The 21413-nt window shown below is 41.7% G+C and overlaps 1 protein-coding gene and 1 long non-coding RNA gene across 2 annotated transcripts in view; one reads left to right on the forward strand and one right to left on the reverse strand.

Moving 5' to 3' along the window:
• Positions 1 to 6148, reverse strand: part of HAS2 (hyaluronan synthase 2) — a 32486-nt gene extending 26338 nt beyond the window's left edge. Inside the window, exon 1 of the mRNA XM_055314384.1 lies at positions 5562 to 6148. The gene's annotated coding sequence lies outside the window, so the exon portion shown is untranslated. The remainder of the gene's footprint in view (positions 1 to 5561) is intronic.
• On the forward strand, positions 6004 to 19502 carry LOC129502637 (uncharacterized). Its single transcript, XR_008662992.1, has 4 exons — positions 6004 to 6080; positions 8738 to 8905; positions 15088 to 15146; positions 18580 to 19502. It is a non-coding gene; the product is annotated as an uncharacterized LOC129502637 (long non-coding RNA).
• The last annotated feature ends 1911 nt before the right edge of the window (positions 19503 to 21413 follow it).

Below are 21413 nucleotides of genomic sequence, written 5' to 3' on the forward strand. Positions count from 1 at the left end.
AGTGACCCTGGAGCCAAGCTTGCAAGGTTAGGCTTGAGGCCTGTCAAAGGCCTTGTCACCCCAGCTGTGTCTGGATCCAGATCTCTGGGTTTCAGATTTCTCTTCATTTGTACCATCAGTATTAATCAATTATTCCTAGGATGCCAATTCCCCCAACTGCCCTATCGGTTCCTGAATTTCACCATCACAAACTTCATCCTAAAGTTCAGCATGGCAAAGGAGAAAGTTTGCAAAAAGCCCTGGCATAGAATCTTTGCTCTCTATGCTCCTCCTCCACTGGCTCTTGGGCACTATCTTTATAGGTCAAAACCCCATGTAGCCATATGCACCACAAATGCCAAGTCTTCTCATGAAATCTTTTCTGATCTCTCTCAGATGTGATTTCTTCTCAGTTTAAGCCCCCATAAAACTTGACTAGGCCAGCTGCAGCATGGTCTAGTTCCAGGGCATGATATTCAAAAATTATTAGACTAAATTCCATCCACATTCCTCACTAAACACTGTGACTTTGATTCAGTTGTTTAATCGGAGGCAAGGTTCCTTTAATTACAAAATTTTCTTTATAGAGGGTTGGAATTAGATATAATGTATATTAACTATCTCAGTGCCTGATACATATTAGACATGTGATAAACAGTAGCTATTTTACTTTTTTATGGACCCTATTATATTTTGCCCTACACTATGGTTATTTATAAAGACTTCTTCAAGTATATTTTTTTGTATGACAAATTTCATTAAAATGTGAACTGCATCTTATTTTTTAAAAATTTGCAGTAAAAATAATGAATTTAAGAGACATTCTTTTGGAACTATTTTATTAAAGTCAGAAGAAAAATTAAGAGGGGCGCCTGGGTGGCTCAGTTAGTTAAGCGTACATCTGGTTCCCGGCTTGGTGGGGATCCTGCTTCTTTCTCTCCCCCTGCCCCCACCCCCACGCTGCTCCTGCTCCTACTTGCTCTCTCTCAAATAAATAAAATCTTAAAAAATATATTTAAGAGTGTAACTTCATTATATTTATTTTGACTCTAATATCAACAACATTTTCATAGGTTATGAGGGGTACCTGGCTGGCTCAGTCCGTAGATCACGCCATTCTTGATCTCAGGGTCTTGAGTTCAAGCCCTGCCCCCATCTTTCCAACCCCCCCCCAGGGGGGCATAACTTGGAAAGATAGACTGTGGACAAGGACATGTATATATATGTATGTATATATATATATATAGTATATATGTAGTATATATAGATGTATAGTGGATACACTATATAGTATCACACTGTACATGTACACATCTGTATACATTTGTATACATTGATGACATTCAAAATATACTTGAATAATTTAAGGTATATTCAGTGGGGTGACATTTATTCCATGCAGATTGCCACTAGAGGGGAAAGGATTAAAACCAAGTTGGAGTGGAAATGATTTTTCTACAGGGAGCTATCTTACCCCATTCAGCTGTCACATTAGCTGCCACTGGGTTGGGCCTTGCAGCCTCTTAGTGGGGCACAACCTGGGTGAATTTGAATTAAAAAAAAAAAAAAACAGGGACGCCTGGGTGGCTCAGTGGTTGAGCATCTGCCTTTGTCTCAGGGAGTGATCCTGGCATCGTGGGATCAAGTCCCACATGGGGCTCTTTGCATGGAGCCTGCTTCTCCCTCTGCCAGTGTCTCTGCCTCTCTGCATCTCTCATGAATAAATAAATAAATCTTAAAAAAAAGAAAAAAGAAAAAAAGAAAGAAACTGGAACCCAGAAAGGGACAATGGAGTTTATGCTCTCTTCTCTAATTACATTAATTCATCACTCCCACATTATATAAAAGTCAGGAAGCTAATAATGTAATACTTGTTCTTAAATTGAAAAAAAATGTAAAAAAAAGAAGAAAAAAATGTAACTAGGTAAATAAGGTGTGGGGTAAAAGGTACAGAATAGGGAATACAGTCAATGGTATTGCAATGCTGTATGATGAGGAGAGGTGGGTAGCTACACTGGTGGTGAGTACAGCATGAAGTTCCAACTTGTTGAATCACTATGTTGTATACCTAGAATTAACATAACATTGTGTGTAAACTATAGTTCAATTAAAGAAATGTAACACTGTAATATAACTTTGCCCAAGAGGACCCACACCTTACCCATAAAGGTTTTCCCCACAGTTCCAATAAGGGACACTAAATGAATACGTGAACAGTCTGTGCTTTAAAATTTCAAGAAAAAAAAATTTAGGGGCACCTGGGTGGCTCAGTTGGTCAAGCATCTGCATTCAGCTCAGGTCATGATCTTAGGGGCCTAGGATGGAGCCCTGTGTGGGGCTCCCTGCTCGGTGATGGGAGGTCTGCTTTTCCCTCTACCCCTCCCCCACCCCAGCTCGTGCTCTCTCTCTCTCTCTCTCTCTCAAATAAATAAAATATTTAAAAATTTTTGTTTTAAAAGACAACTGGTCCAGAAACCATGTATAAAAAAGTGGTTATGAGGGGGATCCCTGGGTGCCTCAGCGGTTTGGCGCCTGCCTTTGGCCCAGGGCAGGATCCTGGAGTCCCGGGATCAAGTCCCACATTGGGCTCCCTGCATGGAGCCTGCTTCTCCCTCCTCCTGTGTCTCTGCCTCTTTCTCTCTATGTCTATCATAAATAAATAAATAAATCTTAAAAAAAAAGTGTTTACGAGATTCAAAATTATGAGGCTATTCTATAAACCTAACAGAAACAATTAGTTTCAATCTGACTACTTACTGTTGAGTTTCTTACTCATTTGTTGCTCTATCCCTGTGTTCCAGTAAGGCAGCTACTACATCTTTGCTTTGTGGAGAGTGACATTCAAATCTGCTGCTAATTGTCGGATTTAAGACCTTAATTTTTGGAAGCTGCATAACTTCCTCTGGTAAAGTAAGGATTTAGGTACACCTGGGTGGCTCAGCAGTTCCGCGCCTGCCTTCGGCCTTGGGAGTGATCCTGGAGTCCCGGGATCGAGTCCCACGTCAGGCTCCCTGCGTGGAGCCTGCTTCTCCCTCTGCCTGTGTCTCTGCTTCTCTCTGTGTGTCTCTCATGAATGAATGAATAAAATCTTAAAAAAAAAAATGTAGTTTCATGTACAATACAAGCAACTCAGGTAATATGTTTGTCAATAAATCTACAAGACATTTTGCTATTCCTCCAATTCAGGAAATACGTAACAAAAAGTGAATAGAAGGGTTCATATTCTAATTCCAGTGCTGTCATTGAGAAATGTTGACCTAGAATTCTGAATACTTGTCCCAAAACTAAAAACTCACACGACATAAATACTAAAATAGGCACTTTAAAGAGTTAACCTTTTATGGAAAATCGAAAATAGCCAAGTAGTGAAAAGATCTGCAATGAATACGATGAGTACTAAAAATGTAGTATCAATCAGTCAATAAATGATAAAAATAAAAAGGAAGGATAAAAAATGCAGTACCTCAGTACTTTAGTAACCTTATTTAGCATCTAGAAAAGCGCAGCCAAAATATAATGAATGAATCAATCTGCACACATTGGATTGAAAAGAAAATGGTTAGATTTTAAGTATTCCCTCAGTCCTGTTTTGTAAAATTTAAAACCCTATCTACAATCTGACGGGCATAAATATCTGTCCCTAGCCACATCTACATAAATACACATTTCAATCTTAAACCTTTCCCCACTGAATGTGTTTGAATACGTGTTGACCTTTTAAAAAGTTTAAATTGAAAAAATATATAAATAAAAAGTTTAAATTGCCTTTCTAAAAAAAAAATTAAAAAAACGTAATCCTGTTTAACGCTTCCAAAGGTACATTGTCCTCCTCCTTCACTGCAAAGAAGAAATCTGCCTGGGGGAGAACAACAGCTTGACATCCACAATGGGCAGAGAACTCCCCCCCCCCCCCAAGACCCCTCGCCTCCTCCGCGAAGCCCAGCTACCAACACCCTTCGCTTTACTCCTAACCCCGAGCTGAGAGTCTATATATACTCAGGCCGCCAGCTCGGGGAAGCCCTTCGGGGCCAATCAGGGCTCCCCGACCTATTGCGTCACACCTCCCCCAGGGCGTGACGTCAAAGGCAATCCCTGGCCAGCCACGTGGGTTGGAGCGCGGCGTTGCTGGGCTGCCGCTCGGGAGACGCCCGGCGGCGGTGGTCCCCAGGCCGGGGACGTGGGCAGGGAGGGGCGCGGGCTCCGATGCGCACCCCAGGGGCACGGCGGCCGCGGCTCGCTCCCCGGAGGCGCGCGGGGCGCGGGGTCCCCTCCTCCGCGCGGGCGTTTGAGGGCCGGAGGGCGAGGCGCTGGCACCCAAGCGGCTGTAATAGGACCCGGGGCTCGGGAGCCCTCCCCAGCTCCGCCTCTCGCTCCCTGCCCCGCTTTCCAGCCTGAATCCTCCTTTCTCAGCGCCGCTGCCCGTCGGCGGAGTGTCCCCGGCCGGGGGGCGGGGGGGAGGCTCTCCAGCCGCCGTGCCGCCGCGCCCGCACAGACCCTCCTTTCACCCCCCGCGCCCCCCTTCCCGGGGACCGGGATCCGAGCCCTCGCTCCCGCCCAGCGGCCTGACGCGCTCCGCCCGAGGTGTAGACGGTCCCCATCCCGACCCAGCCTCTGGCTCGCCTCCCGCCGCGCCCCTGCTCCAGCTCCGGGCCGGGCGCCGCGGCTGCACCCCGAGCCCCCCGCCCGCCCGCCGGGCCCCGCGCCGCCCCCGCGGGGAGAAGCGCCAGCGTGCTCGGTGCCACGTCGGAGCCGGCTCCCGGGACCGTGCCGCCGCCCACGCTGCAGCGCGCGCTCCCCACGCACGCCCTGCCCCCGGGACCCCGGGACCCCCCGCCCGAGCACGGCTTCCGGAGCCCGGCTGAGCCCGCGCGGACCCAGCCTGACGCTTTCTGGGGGTCCGGAGAGTGCAAAGGACGGGAAGCCCGGGGAAGTGGGAGTGGCCGAGCGAGGCCGGTAGCTGCGAGGAGGTGGCGAAGGACCCTCCTTCCCGGGGGTCCCGGCTCTCGGCAGCGGGGAGCCCGGGCCGCGTTAACCCTTTGCATTCCAAGTAAGCAGCGGGTTTCCCCCCTTGGAAGTAAAAGGCGCCGGGCTGTTCCAGGTTTGTCCTCCCCGCGCAAAGTGGGGGGGGGCGGGAGAGGGGGGTGGGAAGGGATGGGAAGGAAGGGGCAAGGGGGGAGCCGCTGCGCGGAAGGCGTTGTTCCTGCACAGTGGAAATCCTTGTTTCCTAACTTGGGAGCCCCTCTGCGGCTCCGGAAGACGAGGAGTGGAAAACTACATCCCGGGACGTGCAGGCTTTCCCAGGCGGAGAGGCTACCTGTGTGCCCAGAAAGGCAGCGGATTGCTGGCGAGCGCCGCAGGGATGGGAAAAGACAGGGATGCATCGCCAAGCCTGACAGTGATCTGAAATATCCCCGGACTTTCGGGCTGTTGGGCAATTGGCAGACCTCAAACTTTTCTGTCGAAAAACCCAGCTTTTACAGTTTTTTTTTTTTTTTTTAACGCTGATGTGGATAATTTCTTCCCTCTCCCTGGCCTATTCGGGGGGCCCTCCTGGTTCACCGTCTCGCGCCAGTGTAACATACCTTGTTCAGCTCTTGGTCATAAAGTTGTCCTCAGCCTGTCTGTGTGGTCCCGGAGGGTCGGTGGCGGGCAGTTTCCAAAATTGAGGTAATAAGAGATCAGATGAATTTGAGACGACCGGCCAAAAAAAATAAAAAATTTAAAAACAACATTTAAAAAGGATGGGGGTTGTCTTCAACGTTTGGTTCTCCCCCACTTCAGAAGGAAATTCCACTACTATTCTTGTTAAGGTCTCCGTCGCACTTCAGTCTAATTCTTAAAAGAAAAATCTGTGCTTTAAAAATAAATTAACTTTATTTTTATTTTATTTATTATTTTATATGTATATATATATATATATATTTTTTTTTCTCGCTCCAGTTTCCCCCTCCCCTGATATCGGAAAGTCTCTTTTCTTTTTCGTATCAAGAAAAGCCCGGTGAAGACTCAGCAGAACCCGGGAAGCGCAGAATTAGGAGAAAGTCTTTGGCTGGGGCTGGTTCAAGTCCCTGGTTCAATGGGCTGCGGGAAGCCAGGACTGGGTGGGTAATTCTTTCCAGACGTCTTGACTTCTCCCTCCTCGCTGTTGTTGCTTTCTGCCTCCTCCAAGTTAAGGGGGTCTTAACAAGCTAGCTGGTGGGTGTTTTAATAGGGCGGAGGAGGGGGTGGGGGGTGGGGGGAGCGGAGGAGGGAGGTGCGGACTGGGGAACCCGCAGGGGGAGGGAACTGGGAGCGCGCGCGGGCGGGCGGGCGGGCGGGAGGCGGGGTGGGGGAGAGGAAGAAAGAGAAATTGGCCATTCAAAGCCGTCTCTGAGCTAGAGGCCGGTTCTAAACTCCAATGAATTCAATTAACTTGATTGCTAACGTGTGCAGAGAAAGGCCGTGCGCGGATGCTGGCCACCACCTGATTCCCTCCTTGCCTCCAGCGGTGGAGCGGGGAGGCCGCGCTCTGCAGACATCCCTGAGCTCCGGGCTGAGCTGCGAGGATTCCCTCTTCGCGGAAAAAGTCCCCGCACCTTTTAGCTAATTTGCTTTCAGGCCAAGTGGTGCCCTTAGGCTAAGTAGCAGCCCCGGGGGGGGGGGGGGGAGATTGCTGGGGAGGGTGTGTGTGTGTGTGTGTGTGTGTGTGCACCTGGAACCTCGAGAGCCGGCTGCGACTCTAAATAAGATCGGCTACAGGTCTCCCAATTGTTAACCCTTTCTTCGCAGGAGCTCGGAAGTTTCTGGGATGTCCTGTGTCACAGCCCCTCTTACACAGACATTCCCATGGGTGGGGGGGAGCGGGGAAAAAAAAACGAAGCAGTTACACTTTTTCCCATAACTTGACCCCCTAACGTAAAAATAACGCAAGCAGCACGCGTTATAAATGAAACGTAAAATAAAAATCGTGCCCTGGAGACCTCGAAGGTAGCGCGGTTAGAAAAAGCCATTTCCAAGAGAATGACTTAACTGGCTTTTTGCTTCTTGCGAGCCTTGTGAGAAGCTAACCAGTCAAAATGCTTACTTTTGCTTTGAGACGCTCTTTTCTCCATCCTTTTTTTTTCCAATGCCCTAAAGCTGGGAAGAGTTCCTTGGGCCGGTCACCCTTTTCGCCCTCGATTTCTCTTTGGGCCTGATAACTTAAAACGGACGGTAGGTGGCACTGTTTAGGAAAAAATGAGAGGGAGTTTACAAATTTCACTAATCTGGCCCTCGACGGTTCCGCTATCATTATTATAGGGTAAAAAGAGATGTCTTTATTCCCTGCCCTTGCAAGGCATCCCTGGTATTTCAAGGTATCTTCTTTGGGTCTCGGCTAGGCCTTGCAAAGTGGGTTCTTGCCGCTTATCACGCATTTTGGACAAAAACGAACAAGGCGAAAGAGAAAAGTCGAGTAAACTAGAAACGATGCTTTTCAACAAGTCACGCAGGGTGTGGTGTTAGGGGATGTGCTTAGATGTCAAGAATTTTATTGCGATACCAGGTAGTCAGCCAGCCCAGTCCCCAGGGGCCGACCTGCCAAGTACCACGCATTTCCGCCACCTGCCCCCCCCACCCCCCGACACCCCCCCCACACACACCCCCGCCGCGGTTACACCTCTGGGAAGCATTACCCAGGTCTGATGACTTCACACTGCTCTGGGGAAACCCACTTACTAATTTTCCCCTACAAACCTTCAAGGCTTCAGCCTTTGTTTGAACACTGCCTTAGGTGATTCAACTACTGAGGAACTGGCTTAGATTTCAGAGCACAGTTTCATCCCATTTAGACTCCTGTTTCTTGAATTTTAGTTGTATGGTAGTTTTATTTATTTATTTATTTATTTATTTATTTATTTATTTATTTATTTATTTATTTATTATTTTATATATGGTAGTTTTTAAATGCTAACTTGTAACTTAAAATATGTCATCTAACTTATGTACTCTTGCATATAATATGGATTAAGCTTATTTAGGGGTAGGGTGAAAATTGTAGGTATCAAGTGTCTAGCTGTGGGACCCCACGGGAACATTTAACCTTAGCTCTAAATTTCAGGGAATATTACATGTAATGCAGGACTGCAGATTCTTGATTAGTAGCATTTAGCTGTCCCTGTGCTGATAGTTCCAGCAATGAGAACATTTAGTAAAGCTGGGTTTCTTTATTAAACAAAAACACATTTGTTGTTTGTCCTCTTGTACTTATAAATTCATGGCCCATTAAGAAAAAGTAAAATGTTGCCTAACTATGAATGAATATAAAAGCTCATTGCACATCCATCCATTTCTATCAGTTCCCCCTACCTCAAGGGAATAGGGAAGAGACTAGTACAATTTAAAGTTAGACATGAAAGTTCTTGAGAGCAGACTATTATATACATCAGATTTTCTTAGAGATGATCCCGGATAAGAGAGACCTGAAATTCAAACCCAATCTTTGATGTGGCATTGTGTGCCGTGGAATCTGTATTCACCTCACTGGAAGCATATTCACCTCACTAGACCTTTATTTCCTAGTTGATAAATGAAGAAAATACCTGCCTTACACAGTTGTTACGATGATATAGTTTGTTAAATTATGTTAAGAGCTTAGTATAGGCCTAAAGTCTACTCCTAGGTAATGTAAGCCAATGGTTCTTCATGTAACCCAGTGGTTTCCATTATAACCATCCTGGGCATTCAAAAAGTATCCATACCCTTCTCCTGACTTTCTATTCTTTTTTTTTTTTTTTTTAAGATTTTTTGGTTTACTCATTTGAGAAACAGAGAGAGCATACAGGGGAGAGGCAGAGGGAAAAGGAGAAGACTGACTCCGCTGAGCAGGGAGCCCAAAGTGGGGCTCCATCCGGACCTAGAGATCATGACCTGAGCCAAAGACAGCCAGTTCACCAACTGAGCCACTCAGGTGCCCCTATTTTTTATGTTATTCTTGATAAGCATTAACTGAGGTTTTATCCTCTGTTCATTTATTTGACCTACTTCCAGCTTTCTGATGTCTGCTCACTGACTCTCATGGACTGAATTATTCTCTGTGCCCATGGATACACCCAAAACTTCACATTTAACCAAATTTCCTCTCTGAGCCCTAGGCCTGAATTTCGGCCACCAGCCATCCGGTACTGATTCACAAGGATTTGAGAACCAGTTTCACAAACAAGCTATAACATCAACAAATTGAATAACACTTGATAATTTAAATTTTAATTTCTATTTTAAACATGAGCTGCTTGGATCAGAAGATGACAGATGTTTCAGGTTTTGACATCCTAGCTCATACCTTATCTGATGTTTTCAACCATACAAGACAATGTGGCAAAGAACTTTGGAAATAGGGGCTTTTACTTGAGTTAATGCGACTTAGCAGTAAATTGTTGCCAATCCTACCCCACCCCCATCACAAAAGAAGTGCTCCTATGTTTGAGAGGCAGTTTGCAGAAAATGTATTTAATACCTTCACAATTCTATGTGTAAGTGGTTCTCAAACTTGTTGGTGTCAAGGGCCTTGATACACTCTTAAAAATTATTGAGGACATCACAGAACTTTGTTTACACAGGTTATATCTATCTATACTTACCACATTAGAAATAAAAGATGACTGAAAAGTTTTAAAATATTGATTAGTTCATTGAAAACAATAATAAACACAATGGCCTGTCAACTTAATAAAACTCGGGTGAAATGTAACATTGTTTTCCATTTTTACAAATCTCTACTAGCTGGCCTAATAGAAGACAGCTGGATTCTCACATTTGCTTTATCATCCAATTGTTTTGACTGAAGTATACAAAAAAATCTGGCTTCAAACAGATTTGTAATTGGAAAATGGAGAAGTATCTTAGTAGTCTTTTTACATAGTCTTTGGTACTATGTCAAAACGTGACAAATAGTGTTTTTTTGTTTTTTTTTTTAAGTAAGTCCTACCCTCAACGTGGGCCTCGAACTCATGTTTCTGAGATCAAGAGCCCCATGCTCATGCCCTGTGGACTGAACCAGCCAGGCGCCTCAACAAACAGTAATTTTATAAAGGCAGATTGCAATGTTCTATCTAAAACAACAGAAATGAACTTTGTGTACTCTGCTACATTAAAATCTCTTGGTTTATCTTACACTTTAAATTCATCTTTTACAACCATTCATGAATTTATACCCTTTGGAAGGTACCTTTTCACTGAATTGTGTAGATTTTCCAAATGTCGATATATTTCATTATTCCATATACATGTGAGATGTAACATTCTCTAAACCCTAAGACTGTACTCCAGTGGGAATTAAAACCCAACATTTTTCAACTTTACAAGAGATAAAACTTTGTGAGTCTGAGTTGCGGAAAGATGGAAAGAGATTGACCTGAAATTTAGTTTTCTAGATCCCAGTTTAAATGATAGGAAGGGGTTTCCAGTATCACATAGAAGTCAGACTTCTTACTTCTAGTGTTAATTCCAAGGCTAGCCTCTTGAAGCTCTAGTATTAATTCAGACCAAATTTTGAAGAGGGTATGGCTAACTGTGTTTATGGCTAAATTTGAAGATGTAGATAGAGGGATATATGGAAGCATATGTCACCCAAGGAATTAAAATGAACACACTGGAAGAGATCAAAATGCTTATTGATTCATTGATATAGGTAGAAGAGGATACTTTATTTCTTATTATAATTATAGTTTTTGAACATCTCACCATATCAGAGTAGTAAATTACCAATTGTTGATTTCAAATTAGATACTGAATATTATTAAAAGTATGCTTTAAGGATTACTCATATGAGAAAAAAAGAAGAAAAATCTTTCTCATCAAGCATTATTTATAATTGTCTTCTAACACTTCTTTCCACGGGTGAGGAAACTAGATTTAAAATATTATACGACTGGGATGCCTGGGTAGCTCACTGGTTGAGCATCTGCCTTCAGCTCAGGGTGTGATCCCGGGATCCTGGGATCGAGTTTCATGTTGGGCTCCCCACAGGGAGTCTTCTTCTCCCTCCGCCTCTGTCTCAGCCTCTCTCTGTGTGTCTCTCATAAATAAATAAATAAAATCTTTTTAAAAAGTATTATATGACTTAGTCTACACTTTGAAAGGTTGATGCTCAAAAGGACCTGAGATTAATGATTGTAATTTGATTGACAATAAAATCTCCAAATACAACCATCTGGATGATTTATAAAAAAAAAAAAAAATAGAGGGTTGCCTGACTGGCTTAGTCAGGAGAGCTTGCGACTCTTGATCTCAGGGTCATGACTTCCAGCCCCACATTGGGTGTAGAGTTTACTTAATATATTTACTATATAAAATTTATATATATAATATTTTTTAATTAAAAAGAAAAAAAGCCTTGTGTTTTGGAACTTTACCTTAAATCACTGAATAAGCAGAAGCTTTACTTTCATATTGTTGGACTATTTACTTTTTAAAAATTACCTCCAGACTCCTATGTATTTCAGCTTGGAAGGGGAACAAATTCTTTTACATAGTTTAAAGGACACATTTATCACTTGCATTTTTCTGACAAAGATTACAGAAAAGGACTATTTATCCTACTTGATTTAAATGCCAATAATTTCTGTCAACAAGGGCTTACAATTTACATGACAAATCAATAAAAGCAGAAAGTGCTACTCAAAGGGAAGCCTATAGTCTAATTGTCCTTTGATATTTTAATAGTCTTAATCATAATGTCTAAGCGGAAGATGTTATAATGTCTTTGTCCACAAGCAGATGCTAATAGTCTTAATTGTGGAATTAGAGTAAGTAGTCACATTATTTAAATAATCTGCCTTGGAAATTTCAACTCCTAAAAAGAACAATGAACTTTCCAGCTTTTTAAAATCTTTAAAAGGATAGCTCAATTTCTAGAAGCTAATTTAGTTCTTATTCCTTATTCCTGTTTATTATAAACTAATTTATTTCTGACTAGTTGTTAAAGTTTCTAGGTAGAGGGACCTTTTTGTGTGTAATTTTAAAAAAAGTGATTCTGGTCCCAGAATAGTGAATATTCATTCAAAAGTTTTCATACAATTTCAGAGGGTTCACAGAGAGCTTTCCCCAAAACCTATTCATGGAGGAACGAAAACTCTCCTTGTCCCAAAGAAGTATTATTCAGTCTTTGGAAATACTACAACTTCCTACTTCATTGTAAACCACACCATATAGTTAAAGGTTGAAAAAGAAAACAAAAGGGGGAAAAAACGGAATGAGCCTTTTATTTTCTCAATTGATTCACACTAATTTTCTTTTGAAATCATAAATTTGGGGGGAAAGGAAATCTCAGATTAAAGGAACTTTAGGCATTTAGGAGAAAGCTATTCAAAGGGAACAGAAACCTAGAAATACAAAATATTTCAAGAATCCATTACATCTAGCCTTCCTCAGGCATTGAGACCCGATCTTGGATTTTTAAGAAAACAACAGCATCCGAAATGATTCCAAACTTTCAGGATAAAAAAGCCTGCCTTCAAATACAGGTGGCTGAAATCTTTGGGAGGAAAAACCCTGAACCCATTCAGTAAAGTGAGACTTCCTACCTTTATCCAAAAGAGGTGTTAGCTCCAAGACCCAATTAACCGAATTACCATTCCAATGGCACCTGAGGGCTGGTACTGCCGCTATCATCCTAAAAATACCTTAAGAGGTGTGACTCCATGCATTGCATTAGTCACTTCCTGCCTACCATAGATATCAGGATAATTTGGGAGTAAAACCAAGTAACTGTGAAGCTATTCGAAAGAACTACATTTTTCTGAATTATGCAAATATTCTTCCCCATAGCAATATTTTTCTAGTATTTTACAGTTTCAGAGGGCAACCCAGATCTCTGTGGCTTTGAGAACTTAGTAGGCCATGGTTCCATCTACGTATTATGCCAAAGCCAAGAACCAGGACACATTTTGATTTGGGTCCTGACTCACCTCTTGCAAATAGCACCTGGTGTTTGTTCGCACCGAATTTGTCAAGCTTCTAATTAAGCAATTTGGGAAGTAGCCTTATTGTTTGTTTTGAAAAGCCCAGTGTCTCCCAGAGTCTGGGGTGAAAAGAAATTTTAAAACCCTCTGAAAGCGTGGACTGAGGGTGGCCTCCACTGCAGTTACCAAGCTGCTTTTAAAAACACAGATTCTCTGCCCAGACTCCAGACCTACTTCATCAGAATCTATAGCTGCAAGTCCTGGGAACATGCCTATTTTGAAAAATTGCCCAGGTTATTGTTATGCCCTCTGATGCTTGGCAACTTCTGCTTTCGGGATGTTGTAGATGAAGAGATCATTTCCTGGGCTTTTTACACATTGCTCTTTAAGATTCGATTTTTGTCCCTAACTCTACTTGGATAACAAAAAAATAAAAATGCCTCTTTTGCAGAATACAACTGAATTGTGAATTGAACGAATTTCACTTTATAATGACAGCATCTTTGTATTGATGAGGTTTATACAGTCAATACGGTATCTGCTTGCATCTGAATCCAGTGATTTCTACCAGAAGTGAGGCGATATCAAGTAGAAAAGTGAGAGCTCTAAACTCACCCTACCTGTTTGGGGAAAAACTGTATAGTCTGGGCAAATTGCTTAATCTCTCTATGCCTCAGTTTCTCTCTATGTAAAACAGGCATTGTAGTAAAAGTGGACCTTAGAAGTTCATGGGGAAAGTAAATAAAATTATCCATCTTAAACTCTGAGAAGTGAGCAAGCAATTTTAATTATAATTACTGTTGTTACTGAAAACACTGTTAGGTTGAAAAAGCAGCACCCAAGAACTTATTCCCTCGTTGTTATGCTTCCTGCTTCTGTATATTCCTGGATTTGCTCAGAATTCACTTTTTTTAAAAAGATTTTATTTACTTATTTGAGAGAGAGAGAGCATGCACACAAGCAGGGCGAGGGGCAGAGGGAAAAGCAGGCGCCCCGCTGAGCAGGGAGCCCAGTGGGGACTCAGTCCAAACAAAGGCCCTGGAATCATGACCTGAGCCAAGGGCAGATGCTTAACCGACTGAGCCACCCAGACACCCTATTTGCTCGGAATTCAAAACATTTAAAAACTGGTCAAATCTTGAAGATTTTAAAAGATGCAGATTTGGTTTTAAATTCCTGAAAAAGGGACACCTGGCTGGCTCTGTGGTTGAGCATCTGCCTTGGGCTCAGGTCATGACCCCGGGGTCCTGGGGTCAAGTCCCGCATTCTCCCTCTGCCTGTGTCTCTGCCTCTCTGTGTGTGTCTCTCATGAATAAGTAAATAAAATCTTAAAAAAAAAAAATTCCAAGAAAATCCTTTTAAGGTACTGAATACCAGCAGGAAGTATGCAGTTCATAAAGAATTTGCTATGTAAGTATTCACCAAATCCACCCATATTATAAGAAGCCCATGTTTGAGAATTAAAAGCCAAATTTAAAATATTTATTTGAAAGAATTGAATGTTCTTTTTCTTCCATGATATATTTACCGAAGGAAGCCAGTTTAGATGGGGCATCTGTTTTTCAGCACACCCTTGCTTTACACCTATGTTTCCAGCTGAATGCTCTGTGGTGCTGAGAGGTCAAGTGACTTGCCCCAGGTCACACACAATGAGTCAGTGATTCAGGCCTAATTGAATCAAGGATTTTTATGCCTGGGCTCCTGGCAAGTTTCTTTGGTGGGAGTGTCCACAAATAAATGGTTAACTGAGATAAATATTTACGCTTCTGCTTTTAGAGCAAAGAAAAGGGATACATTTGCTATTTTCTTGCATCTTTATTAAATTTAAATTTCTAAATAAAATTTTAAAAATATTTCTAAATATAATAACTCAAACATCGCCTCCCAACCGTCTTCCAAATAGCGAAATTTATGATGTGTAACTAACTATAGTGAATTGGAAGTATCGCAGGAGAGTTTATCTTTTGGAAATTCTGGCCAATTTGATCTACTCTCTGTCATCACTCCTCAGCTTGAGTTACTGTGTTCATTGTTGCCAAGCATCCGTTCTCCAAAAGTGTATTGATTATCTCCTATGGGCTATTCTACAGTCTTGCCACTAGCATTTGCAGGACTCAGCCCAAGAGTACTAAGTATATCTAAATGCCTAATATTTATCAATCGAACTGACTTCTTTCTTTCCCGCTTCCAGCTTCATCCTATAATGTGATGGGTAACCGGACCAACAGGAGTTCGTGAGTTCATTCTTTGGTGAGTCAGAAATTGCACCAGGGTGACTGTTGTGCGAACACTTTTATTTGCAGCAAATAAGGAGATCACAGAAGAGCTTCCAAAGGCATTCCTCCCCAAGAGAGGGTGAGTGAGTTCCTTTTGTTTAGGGATAGGATGAGTTTTTAGACAGGGAAGCCTTGTCATTGTACGAAGAGGCAGGCATAGGGTCGCACATACACCTTAAGAAAACATGCCTAGGGGGATCCCTGGGTGGCTCAGCGGTTTGGTGCCTGCCTTTGGCCCAGGGTGCGATCCTGGGGACCCGGGATCGAGTTCCGCATCGGGCTCCTGGCATGGAGCCTGCTTCTCCCTCTGCCTCTCTCTCTCTCTGTCTGTCTATCATGCATAAATAAATAAAATCTTAAAAAAAACGGAAAACATGCCTACATATACATTGTGTATTATGTAAATGAGGCTTCTCCTTGGGTGGAGATTTTAGTATTATAATGAGGTGAAGGTAATGGTGGGTCATTCCACATGTCACTCCATGGTCTGTCTGCACAGGCCCTACTCTGGTATAGCTCAGAAGGGCTGGAGGTCTTGTCAGGACAGTCACCATCACCCGAGGGGTGGTTTCAGGTTTCATTTGCCCGAGTTAAGAGGTAAGCTGGCAAGAAGAGTTTAAGGAAAAATGTGGGACAAACGTGAGTACAAACAGGTGAGCAGTAAATGTCAGGTCTTGGGGTCTAGCTGGTCACAGTGCTCTTTCTTTCTTTCTTTCTTTCTTTCTTTCTTTCTTTCTTTCTTTTTCTTTCTTTTCTTTTTTTTTTTTTTGGTCACAGTGCATCTTGAATATGCATTGAATCTCAGCTTACACATCCAAGTACATCCACAGTTCCCGACATCAGGCTCCACTGTACTATTCTTTGGACCCCTGCCCTTCAGACTGAGGTTAGAAGATTCTGCTAGTCCTGGAAATTGTCTCAGAAATAAGGCCTTTCATGCTTGGATCTAAGGGTGGTACTGCCAAGAGCCGTACCAGTCTTGCCATCCATGCAAGACTAAAATTTCCACCATGCAATCTGAGTATATATATCATTCTCCTAAAATATCACCACTTTCATTGTCAACTCAGCAAAAGTCCAAATTCTTAGTCTGATCTGGCCTTAAACTTTCCAACTTGATAGCCAACTTTTCCATTTACAGTGTTAAAAAGAAAACTGCAGGTCAAAATGGTGTCACCTGGGCAGCCCAGGTGACTCAGTGATCTAGTGCCACCTTCAGCCCAGGGCCTGATCCTGGAGACCTGGGATAGAGTCCCACGTCGGGCTCCCTGCATGGAGCCTGCTTCTCCCTCTGCCTGTGTCTCTGCCTCTCTCTCTCTCTGTGACTATCATAAATAAATAAAAATTAAAAAAAAAAAATTAAAAAAAAAATGGTTTCACCTAAGCCAAGTTACCAAACCTGGGCTTAATACCCAACCTAATTGCAATTTCGACTTCCCCCAGAAATGTAAATCTTCATGAGTCAGTCAGGAATTATCTGATCAGCACCAAAGAGGTAATCTATCACATTGTCCCTCTCTATCCCCCCCCAAAATGAGGTAAACTACCTAATAAGATCCTCTGCCCTTCTCCCCAGGGGAATGTGACCATGCCTGGAACAATCCTTTCTTTCTCTGATAACTTCTCACCCCAACCTCTTTCCTATAAAAACCTTTTGAACACCTCCTCTGAACTCCCCTCTGCTTGCTAGATGGATGCTGCTCCCTGATTCATGAATCACTTAATGGAACCATTTGGTCTTGGGGGCACCTGGGTGGCTCAGTGGCTGAGCAACTGCCTTTGGCTCAGGTAGTGATTCCGGGGTCCTGGGATAGAGCCCCACATTCAGGCTCCCCACAGGGAGCCTGCTTCTACCTCTGCCTGTGTCTCTGCCTCTCTCTCTCTGTGTCTAAAAAAAAATTAAATCTTTATATTTACTTATTGTTTTTTTGTTTTTTAACACCAGTGTACTCACGGTAAACAAGTTAGATCATGTTTCCATCTCAGTAACTTACTCTATTTCTCCTTTCTGCCTAAAATACTTTTTCTGTTTCTGCCTAGCTTGATATTCCTATTCATCTCTCCTTATCCCTTAGGAGACTCCACACTATTCTTTCCATCAGACTTATCCCTTACTAAGTCTCTATCTAGTTGTATGTTTAGACTAGTTTTGGTTGTGAGGTGTTGAGGACTAGTCCTCTGCCACTCACTTTCTTTCAGTTCTTTGAAAATATCTTTACTGTCTTTGTAGAAATTATGCTTATTTGTTGTAAATGAATCACACCACAATAGATGGCATAAAGAGACTACAAACTCAGAAATGTTGCCAATTTTTTCATATAGACTTATGGATCGATGTATAGAAGTTATGCAAGAAGAACATTTATCTTTGTACCTTTTCTTTTTGATTGATAAAGAGATCTACGTTAGTCTTTTTAAATAACTGCTTATTATTCTACGCTGGCAATACTTTACAATTTATTTAATCGATCTCTCTTGCTTCATTGTTTTCTTTATTTTATTCTCTGTTATCTATTATAAAAAATATTATAAGACATGGTATTATACAATTCATACAAGATCCAATCATGTACAATTATCCCCTTGGGATAAATTCTTAAAACTAGAGATTCTTTCGTGTCAGAGCATGAAAAGTGATATAAAAGTGCCATTCAGGGATCCCTGGGTGGCTCAGCGGTTTGGTGCCTGCCTTTGGCCCAGGGTGTGATCCTGGAGACCCAGGATCGAGCCCCACATTGAGCTCCCTGTGGGGAGCCTGGTTCTCCCTCTGCCTGTGTCTCTCCCTCTCTCTCTGTGTCTCTCCTGAATAAATAAATAAAATCTTAAAAAAAAAAAAGTGCCATTCACTTTTGTATCTCTTGGAGCACCTGATGTGAAGTCTTATAATAAATAGATAGCAAATCAATATTGGCTACATAAGTAAATTCATTAATTCGTTAGTGATTGGCTACTTAATATCTATGTATATACCTGACCTAATGCAGTACTGTAATTGGATGTTCGGGGAGGAGCCAATCTGGATTTATGCTACTTACTTACATTGACAAAAACTGCATGAGAGAAAAAAAAGGAAATAGTAAAGTTTAAAATCAAAAGAGCTAGATATATGTGCAATGACACACTTCCTTACCTATGTTTTGGTTTATTTGTTTGTTTTTTAAGATTATTTGAGAGAGGGAGAGCAAAAACACCAGTGGGCCTAGGGGCAGACTCCCCACTGAGAGGGGAGCCCACGGGGGGGGGGGGGGGGCTCTGTCTCATGACCCTGAGATCAAGACCTGAGCCAAAACAAGAGTCGGAAGCTCAACGGACTGAACCACCCAGGCGCCCCCACTACTTGTGTTTATTTGCTATTCCTAAGGATGCTCTGAAAAGATAAAGCTGATGTCACTGCCTCTATTTTGCAGATGAAGAACTTGAACTAGGATGGAAGAAATGATTTGCCCAAGGTGACCTGCCTTGCAGAAGGAGCCCCACACTCTGTTTTTCCTCCAGTCTCATGTTTTCTCAAATCCACCACTTTGCCTTTTAACCAAATGATGGTTTTCCACCATTTTATCTTAATGAAGAACTCTGCCACAGGCATTGGCTTCTTAGAATCACTCTGCAGGTGGTCTCTCCTTTTGCCAATGGAAAGATACAAATTGGAAGAAGAAACGACCTTCTGTTTCTTCAGTGCCTCCAACAGACCAGCTACACCTGAGGGTGACTTTGCTTTTTCCAGTTGGTGAAGATGGCAAGTTTGCTGAAAATCCTGTCACTTGTTAAGATAAGGCAGGAATGTGTGCTGCCTAAGTAGGCGGTAGTTTTTAAGTAAAAACATGTTATTCATTTTAGGAAGGGACTGATTCTATCCTATTCTTTGATTAATCCCTAGCATCTAGCACACTGCCTGGTACGTGTTAGATACTAAAAATATACATATTCCTATAAAAGGAGGGAAGGAGCAAAGACAAAAGGGAGTCTAATGCTGATATCTTCTACAAAACATTATTCTTTAACAATAACTGTCATTGGCTTATTTTTATTTTGATAGATGAAATTTTAACATCCCCAAACATCCACAGTAACTGACCCAAGTAAGATTAAATCAGTCTTCAAAGGTTCTTTGTTCTTTTATCTCTCTCCAAATACTCCCATTTATATTTTGAAATATGGGCTCTAATCTAAAAGGCTAAGAGTTTTTATTTTGGGGGGAAATAGTGACATTTGGATCCTTAGGGGAAATAATTGTGGTTTAAAAATAGTTGTTTTAACAAATTGGCATAAATCATCCTTATTCTAAGTTTCACAACTATTCCTATTCTTCGTAGAGTCTAACATAAAAATGTTTTCTGTGGCTATAAAAATAATATCAAGTCGAAATAGATATGTAATATATAATATGAATTTATATAATAATATAAACATTATATATATATATATATATATATATATATATATATAATGTATTCAGATCTATATAAATTCTTTCTTCCCACCTACACATGCATCCACATTCTTTAAGTAAAGTGACCATAGGGACGCCTGGGTGGCTCAGTGGTTGAGCGTCTGCCTTTGGTTCAGAGCATGATCCGGGAGTCCCCAGATAGAGTCCCACATCCAGCTTCCTGCATGGAGCCTGCTTCTTTCTCTGCCTGTGTCTCTGCTTTTCTCTGTGTGTGTCTCATAAATAAATAAATAAAATCTTAAAAAAAAAAAAGTGACTATAGAGGGAGAATTTACTAGGCAGTCCCGATTTCAAATATTCTAAACCCTTATTCACTTAATATATATCACACCATTCATGCAAGTCTTGAGTCTAGGTGCAAAAGTGGTGTTAATACTTACAGCTGATAGAGATAAGGAGCTCAGACCAGATAATAAGAAAACTCATTTGCATAGATCAGTCAGCTGAGATTAAGTTATGGGACAGCACAAAAAAAAAAAAAAAAAAAGACCCCAAATCACAGTGATTTAGGAAAGCAAAGGTTTATTTCTCACTGTCTTTGTGTGATTGACTGAGGCTCTGCTTCATGCCTTTTTATTCTGGTGTCTAGGCTGAGAGAACAGCTCCTCCCTGGGACGTTCAAAGGAAAAAGAGAAGGTTGCAGAGGAGGCTGGATTCTGCTTAGAAGCGCCTTTGCTCATAACTCATTGGTCTAAGCAAGTCACATGGACAAAGCTGACATCAAATGAGTGGAAAGTATAAGCCTCCCGGAGGGAGGGCCCCTCCTAAGGGGCAGGACCTATTGGGAGAGCAATGGCACTTTTGGTGCAAATGTACTGCATACTTTTTTATGTTGTACAGTGATGCCCTCTGGTAAGTTCTCCCAGCTAGAGTTGCCGAAGTGATTTTTTTGTCTACCACTTACCAAATTGAATTAACATTCAAGTTGTTATAATTCTATACATTTCTCCTCTATGCATTTCTCAAACCTGATCTCCCCTCTGTAACTCACCTACCAGTCCATTGTTCAGATTCTTAGTATTTATCAACAGGTTTTCTGATCATAAATTAATTCCATATATAACCACCAATGTGAAGTATGCAAAATGCACAAATCTAAAATGTCATTTTTCTGGGGCACCTAGCTGGTTCAGTTGGTAGAACTTCTGGTGCTTCATCTTGGGGTCGTGAGTTCAAGCCTCATGTTAGGTATAGAGTTTATTTTAAAAAAGAATCAACTGGATTTAATGAAAACTTTTTAAAACATCGATGTAATAAAAATAGGTCTTTTATTTTCACAGATATAATTGGATGATGAATAGAACATATGAAACCAGAGATAAAAATAAGTCCAATTATGTTTTTTAAAGTCCAATTATAAAGGCAATATAGGAGACTAAATATATTAAGTTTACTTGGATAAAAAGCCAGATTTCCATTTTGGCTATCACACACACACATACAAACACACACAGAACTCTACCATTTTTTTTCTCTAAACACATTTTCAACACACCAAAAAAGACAAGCCAAAAAAAAAAAAAAAAGAGAGAGAGAGAGAGAGAGAGAGACAGAGAGAAAGGAAAGAAAAAAGTTAATAGAAATTTGGAAATGGTAGCTTACACACCAAAGGAAAGCCACAATAACAATTTAGTATCAGTTGCAACTTTATTCTATTTAGTAGCAAAATTGAAGTTTCTTCTATTTTTCCTATATTTTTTATTTGTTATTTATTGTGGCAATTAACAATATCCTTTTTTGTCTCTTAGTCATATAAATTTGTAAATCAGTAGTAGTAGTAAAATAAATTAG

This window comes from Nyctereutes procyonoides, unplaced genomic scaffold, assembly GCF_905146905.1.
Source record: "Nyctereutes procyonoides isolate TBG_1078 unplaced genomic scaffold, NYPRO_anot_genome, whole genome shotgun sequence".
NCBI classification, from domain to species: Eukaryota; Metazoa; Chordata; class Mammalia; order Carnivora; family Canidae; genus Nyctereutes; species Nyctereutes procyonoides.